We start from the raw sequence: 8,197 nt of genomic DNA on the forward strand, positions 1-8,197 counted from the left end.
TATTTGGTTCTAGCATCTCTTTTTATATTAAGAAATTAGCATGTTGTTTATGGCATGACATGCACAATTTTCTAAATTTTCATTTGTATTTTGACTTTACTTTTAGTGTCATTGCCATTATGATGTCTTTGAATTTTATCTTCACTTTATACATCTTTTCCCTGATTGGTTCTAGATTTTGAGTCATATTGAGTAAAAAGGTCATTCCTAGTTCAAAATTACAAAATAATTATCCTGTTTTCTTATAGTTCTATTGTGTTTTAATGTTTTATACTTAATTTTGATGCATTTGGAATTAATTCTGTTTCCTTATAGATTATGTGGAGTCATAGTGTGGCACTGTAAGATAAACACTGGATTGCTAGCTGTAGGGTCAGAGGTTCAAACTCACCAGCCTCTTCTCAGAAACCCTAGACAGGGTCGCTGTGAGTTGGAACTGATTCACTGGCATTTACCAACACCAGCAAACCTTAAACAGGTGGTTATAAGTCATAATTTACTTTTTTTTTATGTGTTAGATATATTTCTAGATTTTAAACATTTGTTTACATTAGTCTCTTCAGGAATAGGTACCAACCACCCTGTTTAAATTACCAAAACTTTAGAACAAGTTTTCATATATGATTGGTTAAATCTATCATTGTTTATTAATGTTTCTAAAAATTTGTCTTTCATTGAAATTCCTTGGTTTTGCTCCTTCTTGTCAGTTTTTATATCAGTATTATTCTTGCTTCTTTACAATACTGTAAACTTTTAAAAATTGTAAAGTTTTCTCTTTTTTTTAATGTTCTGGAATATTTTAAATAATAATAAAATTTCTGTAAGGATTTGGCTGACTTCCTGTAACATTATCTTCATATGGCACTTTTTCTTTCTTTCTTTCTTTTTCACAGCTTATGCTATCTATGAAGTCCTGGTGTGGTGTTGTGGGTTGATGTGCTATACCGTAAGGTTGTTTGAACCACAAGGTTGATGGTCCAGGCTCACCAGCTGGTCCTCAAAAACACTATACAGTGTCGCTATGAGTTGGAACCAACACGAAGGCACTTAACAACAACAACAAATGCTATCTATGGTAATCATTCTGCTTTGTTGTTTTTTGTTCTCCTTTTGTCTAGGATGATTTTGTTAAAATGTATTTTCTAATAACTAGTCTATTTATCCAAGTTTTAATATATGGTAACATAGAATTGGGTAACGTTAGGTCTTAGATTTTTTGTTAAAGTCCCAGTTTGTGTGACTATTTCTTCTTTTCTTATTTATAGTAATTGTGGGTTTTTTTTTTTCTTGATTAGATTATCTTGTTACTTGTCTTTTTTTTTAAAGTACTAGCTTTTGAAAACTTTTATTATGAATTTTGATTGTTTCCTGTTTCCTAATGTATTGTTTCTGCTTTTGTATTTATTAATACATCCTTCTGTTTCCTTTTGGCTTAAAATAGTTCCGTCTTTTCAAAATTTCTAAGTCAGATGGTTTCATTCTTGTTTACTGGTTTTCTTATTTGAGACTACGAACTTTCCTCAGAGCACTGATTTATCAGTATCTGATTATTCTCAGAATGAAGCTACAATTATAATATATTTTGCTTGACATTTTCTGTTACATCCAACTATTGGCTTTGTAATTTTTAAGAAAAAATAATTTTGTTTCATGACCTTGCTGTTAGCATACAGTTTTTTTGCATTATTATTAGAGAATTATTTGTAGTATTTAACTTTCTGGATCTTATTGATGTTTTCCTTGTGGTTTCAATTTTTATGGTCAGTATACATGACTTCCAGCTCCACGAGAACCCTGCACAGAATAGCTATGAGTTAGAACTGACTTGATGGCACTTAACGACAACAAAACATGCTCTAGGTAAGTACTGGAGTGGAAACCATAAAGTCAATGATTCAAGCCCACCTACCACTCTGAGGTAGAAAGATGAGGCTGTCTGTGGCGGTAAAAATTTAGTCTCAGAAACCTTCAGAAGCACTTCTACTTTGTCCCATAGCACTATTTAGGACCAACTGGGCGGAGATGGGTTGTAAAGTGATAATCCGGTAGATTTTCTTGAAATACAGAGGATGATCACAGGACATTATTAGAAAGAAGTTTGAAGAAAATTAAAAACAATCAATAAGAAAAAGGCCAGGAAAAGTGTACAGAGGAATTTTTTTCCCATCACATCAGTGAGTTTGAACAATGTATCCGTTGATTCTTTGAGGTTTGCAAGGGCTGTCCTAGAAGAATTTCATGGGAAAACCTTACCCCATCCCCTCTATAACCCTGATCTTGCCCATTCAGACTTCTTTTTGTTCTCCAAACTCAAATAACATCTACAAAAACATGATTTAAGTCACTCAAGGATGTCAAAACTACCATTTTGGTATAGTGTAGAATTCTTTGGGGAATGGTTAGAGAGATGGAAATAACACCTTCAGAGGGGTGTAGACCTACTTAGAGGGCATGTTATGAAACAAAAGTTTCTTATTCTGACATTTTTGTTTTATAAAAGTGCCTAGGATTTTGTAGCAATAGTTTTTGACTTACTCTTGTATATATGAACAGTTAGTGTGAGTGTGCACATAGTTTTATGCAATTTTATTACAAGTGTAATAAAATTATAAATGTAAGTACCATCACAATCAAGACATAGCACTCTACAATCACCACCAGTTTAATTATAGCTAGTCATTCTACTCCCTACCCCACCATCTCTAACCCAGGTAACATTCATCTGTTCTTCATTTCTACAATTTTATTTCAAGAACTTTATCTTAATAACCAGAAACAAAGGTGATAGTGGTCAAACATTCGCTACTAACTGAAAGGTTGGTGGTTTGACCCCACCAGCTGCTCCATGGGAGATAAGGCGTACCTAGCTGTTTCACTGAAGATTGCAGCCTTGGAACCCTATAGGGCAGTTCTACTCTGTTCTATAAGGTCCTATGAATCTGAACTCAAAGGCACTCCACCACCACAACAGTTAGGATCATTCCCACCAGCCAGTAGTGACCTTTCCCTTTGCCTATTAATTACAAGCACCAGGAGATTAAAATCGTTGAGTACAAGTCTCAAATTCCAGTTGGAATTGTGTCTTGGTGGAAGCATTCCTAGCTTTGGAACTAAGATCTCTAAACCAGCAGAGATCAAGGTTATGGGATGGGAAGCAAATATTTTTCTAATGCATTTGGTAGAGATAATAATAAGTAGAACTATTCCTATACCACCCCTTGATTCTTGAACGCATGAATCCTAGTTATGAAAGAAGAACCACTGTATGAAATGTTGATTTAGACCATATACATCCCCTTGAAGGAATTGCCCAACTCCACAAGGTATTGCCACCTAACCATGTTGTATCTGATTAGTGAAAAGGCTATTTCTCTGTTCTATCAAGCTACCTGATTCAGGATAATGAGACACATGGTGAGAACTTCATGAGATGGATGTATGATCACACTTGATTTGTTCAGAAAATGAGTTCCCTGATCAGAAGGAATGCTGGCTGGTATATCATGATGGCAGAAAGACATTCTGTACATACACAGATGACAGTTGTGTCAGTAAGAACAAAATGCTGGACCTTCTATGTTGGAAGAAACCTAATATAATCAGTTCCAACAAATAGCTGGATGATTACCTTGGAGAATGGTGCTATATTGGGGTGTCAGTGTTGGTCTCTGCTGCTGGAAGATTGGGCACTTAGCAGTGATTGTGGCCAGGTTGGATTTAGTGAATGGGAGTTCATGTTGCTGAACTCATGCTTAACCTCCATCCCAGCCACTATGTCTACTTTGTTCATAAACCCACTGGACAATGACAGGAGTGGCTTTAGAAGATCAATAGAATGGACCATCCTACCCACTTGATAGTTACAATTCTCCTATTGCTGTTTAACCGATAGCCACAAACTGATTTAACACAATGCAAGCATATTATCTTGTAGTTCTGGTGGTCAAAAATCTAAACATTTGCTTTATAGAGCAAAGTCAAGGGGTCAGCCGGGCTGTATTCCACTGGAAGATCTAGGAGAGAATCTCTTGCTTGCCTTGTCCAGCTTCTAAAATGTTGCTCTGACTCTGCAGCCATCACTATATCTCCTTCTCGGTTCCTGACCAGCCTGCCTCTCTCTTATAGGGATCCTGGTGATTTCATCAGGCTCATCCATATTATCCAGAATAATCAAAGTTCCTTGTTCCAAATACCATATTCCAGGAACTGGGTACTAGCACATCTTGGGGTCATTATTCTATTTACCACATTCTACCATTCTTGTCATTCAGAGGTTTTCAGAATTCTCCTGTTATCATTTTTTCCTGTTTGCAGAGCTTCTTTGAGCTGACACAAAATTAGTTCTACTGGTAGAAAAGAATCCTCTTAGTTTTTAGGCTGAGAAGCCTTTATTTCTCCTTCATGACTGAAGGACAGTTTTTCTGGATGTAAGGTTGTTGTTGTTAGGTGTCATCGAGTCAGTCCCAACTCATTGTGACCTGTATAGAGTTTCCAAGGAGTAGCTGGTGGATTTGAACTGCTGACCTTGTGGTTAGCAGTCCAGTGCTGATCCTACAGTGCCACAGGACTCTAGATGTAAAGTTAAGGGCTAACATTTCTTTTCTTTTTTAAAAAACTTTTTATTGTGAATTGGGTGAATGTTTACAGAGTAAATTGGTTTTCCATTCAATAATTCACAATAATTTTATGTCATTTTCAATCCCCACAACATAACACCATTCATCCCACTTCTGCCCTCTGTTTCTCGTTTCCATTCCTCTTTCTTCCTAATCCTTTGTGCTTTCTGAACTTTGTCAATGGGCAAATGCCGCCCTTTTGGTCTCCATTTGTTGATTACTCTAAGGAGTGTGTACCTCCATAGTGGTTTTGTTCACCTTATAGGCCTTTCTATTGTTTGGCTGAAAATTGAGCCATGGAAGTGAGTTCTGTTGCAGATACAAAGGTGATGAATGAACATAGTCTTGGGGGTTTCACCAATATCTTTCCAACTGGAAAGTTTGGTGGTTTTGTCTGACATTCTTCTCCCACTCTATTAAGGACTTTCTAATGTGATCCCTTTCAGAGCAGTTGGTGGTGCTAGCCAGGCACCATCTAGTTCTTCTGGTCTCTGGGTCATGGATGCTAAAGTTCCTGTGGTCCATTAGACCTTTAGACTAACTGTTTCCATGCATCTTAGATTTTCTCCACTGTTCTTTGTTCCAGATGGGGGAGACCTATAGTTGCATCTTAGATGGGCACTCACACGTTTTTAAGACCCAAGTCACTACTCACCTAAGTAGGATATAGAACATTTTGAAATTATTTTGTGCCAACTGACCTTGATATCACATTTCTTTTAGCACTTGAAAATTATTGTGCCATTTTCTCTGGTTGTCATGGTTTCAGATGAAAAATCCACTGTCATTCTGATTGACATTACTTTATAGTAAAATAAATTTTTTTCTGGTTGTTTTGAATATTTAAAATTTTTGGTTTAGTTTTTTAGAAATTTAAGTATAATGTATCTTGGTATGAATTCCTTAGGGTTTATTGTATTTGAAATTTTTGTAACTTCTTGATCTGTAAGTTCATTCACCAAATTCATGAAGTTTTTAGCCATTATTTTATTGCATATTTATTAGCCCTACACCCTCGGAAACCCTGTACAGGGTCGCTATGGGTCGAAACCGACTCGACTGCACTTAACAACAACAACAACAACACTCTTTTTTACCTTCTCTTTCTTAGACTGCAATAATGTACAGGCTAGAACTTTTCTTATTAGCCCACAGGGGATATTCACTTTCTATCTGTCTCTTTTCACTCTGACATCGTATGAGTAGATTCCATGGTAGATTTTCAATTTTATTGATAATGCCCTCTTTCATCTCCACTCCACAGAGAGCCCATCCAATGTTTCTTTTAAATTTCAGTTATTATATCTTTTAGTACTATGATTTCTATTTGGTTAGCTTTTTGAAGCAGTTATCTTTTTCCTGACAATTTTATTTTTCATTCCCCCCCAGGGAAATTGTAACTGCTTGTTGAAAGTATGATGCTGTTGTTGTTGTTGAGTGCCATCAAGTCAGTCTGACACATAGCGACCCTGTATAGGGTTTCCAAAGAGTGGCTGGTGAGTTTGAACCTTGCAGTTCCAACCTGATCTTATGGTTGAGTGCTTATCCTACTGTGCCACACCAGGATAGCTGTTGTAAATTTCTTGCCAGATAATTCCAACAATGGATTCATTTTATTATTGGCATCAATTGATTATCTTTTCTCATTCAGGTAGTACCTTTTATGGTTTTTGATGTGAGTAGTGTCTTTTTATTGTATCCAAACATTTTAGATATTATGCTGTTGTTGTTGTTGTTATCAGTTTCAACTGTTAACAACTCTATGTATAAAAGAATGAAGCACTGCCCGATCCTGGGCCAATTGTTGCCACGCTTGAGCCCATTGATGCTGCTACTTTGCCAATCCATCTTGCTGGGGAGTCTTACTCTTTTTCTCTGACCCTCCACCTTACCAAACATGATATCCTTCTCCAGAGACTGGTCTCTCCTGACAATATGTCTGAAGTATGAGAGACGAAGTTTGGCCATCCTGGCCTCCAAGAAGCACTCTGGCTGCACTTCTTCCAACACACATCTGTTGTTTTTTTTTGGCAGCCCATGGCACTTTCAATATTCTGTTCCAACACCATAACTTAAAAACATCAGTTCTTCTACGGTTTTCATTATTCACCGTCCAGCTTTCGCATGCATGTGAGGTTATTAAAAATACCATGGCTTGGGTCAGGTGCACCTTAGTCCTCAAACTGACATCTTCACTCTTCAACACTTCAAAAAGGTCTTGTGCAGCAGATTTGCCTAATGCAATATGTCGTTTGATTTCTTGACTGTTGCTTCCATGAGGGTTGATAGTTGATCCAAGAATGAAGTCCTTGAAAACGTCAATCTTTTCTCCGTTGGTAAGAATGTTGTTTATTGGTCCAGTGGTGAGGATATCATGCTAGGAGATGCCTTATTCTATTCAAATCTGTTTTTGCAAGCACTTAGTTACTCAATTTTGATTTATCATGTAACTCCTGACCTACTTTTATAGCTGTAGTTTCAATAACAATTTCATTTTCACAGCCCTGGTGATGCTATTCTAGTCTGCGTCCTTCTTCTAGTGCCACTGGAGATATACTGGATACCAGCCTGAGTTTTCATCTTTCTGAATCATTTTATTTTAAGTCTATATCTTATAAGTAGCATAGATTGGATTTTGCAATGTGAATTTAGCCCATTTACATTTATTGACACAATAAGTTTACTTGTTGTTTTCAGTCACATTAGTTTGTTTTACACATTTTATCTTCACATATTTTTGTAAAAAATTCTGTTTTGCTGTAGGTTTAGGAAGTTTTTCTTTTTATGACATATCTTGCCAAAGCTGTTAAGGAACACAGAGGGCTCCAGTATTTTCAGGTGTACATTAAGGACTTGGGTGTACTTCATGGTACTTATTCAGTTTTAACTAAGAACTGTAAGTTTAAGGAAACATTTGCAAGCATAGAAATATTTAATAACAAAAAAAAATGCTTGCTATTAGAAGGCCTCATTTTTAACACATGCCCCCCTTATTACTTTGAGGTTTGCTTTTATGTTTTTTAACATAAATGTTTTCTCGAGAAGTTGGCACATCTATTTTCAGAGTTTGAAAAAAACATGTTTTTGGCATTTATGTACTTTCAGTCTCATTTTGGTGGCTTAAGTTTTCTTTTTTGGCATGTATTTTTCCCTTTCTTATTTCTAATTCCTATAATGAAGTTATTCTTTTATTCCATGTGTATATGCTCATGCAAAGCTATGAACTCTGAAAGGTCTTAGCTAAACTTTTTAAATTAACTCACTGCTGTTTCCATCTCTACTTCCATTTGGACCAAAATACATTCTCCTGTCTCTGGCAGATGCCCTGAGGCATCTAGCAATCCACTGTTGTGAAAACACATGGGCAGATTTACTGAATAAACTAAAGTCTGCTTCCTTTCACTTTAAAGAAATGTCCCAACTTTGAAACCACAGTCATCCATAGCATCTCTTATCCCACCTACTTAGAACATGGCAAAGCTGCATCATGTTTCTGTTTCAATCTTGTTAATCTGATTTTCAGAGTTCTGGTGTGACACTGTATGATAAGCACTGGAATGCTTACAGCACTTAACAACAAC

The sequence above is a fragment of the Chrysochloris asiatica genome, unplaced genomic scaffold, assembly GCF_000296735.1.
Source record: "Chrysochloris asiatica unplaced genomic scaffold, ChrAsi1.0 scaffold00344, whole genome shotgun sequence".
Lineage (NCBI taxonomy): Eukaryota > Metazoa > Chordata > Mammalia > Afrosoricida > Chrysochloridae > Chrysochloris > Chrysochloris asiatica.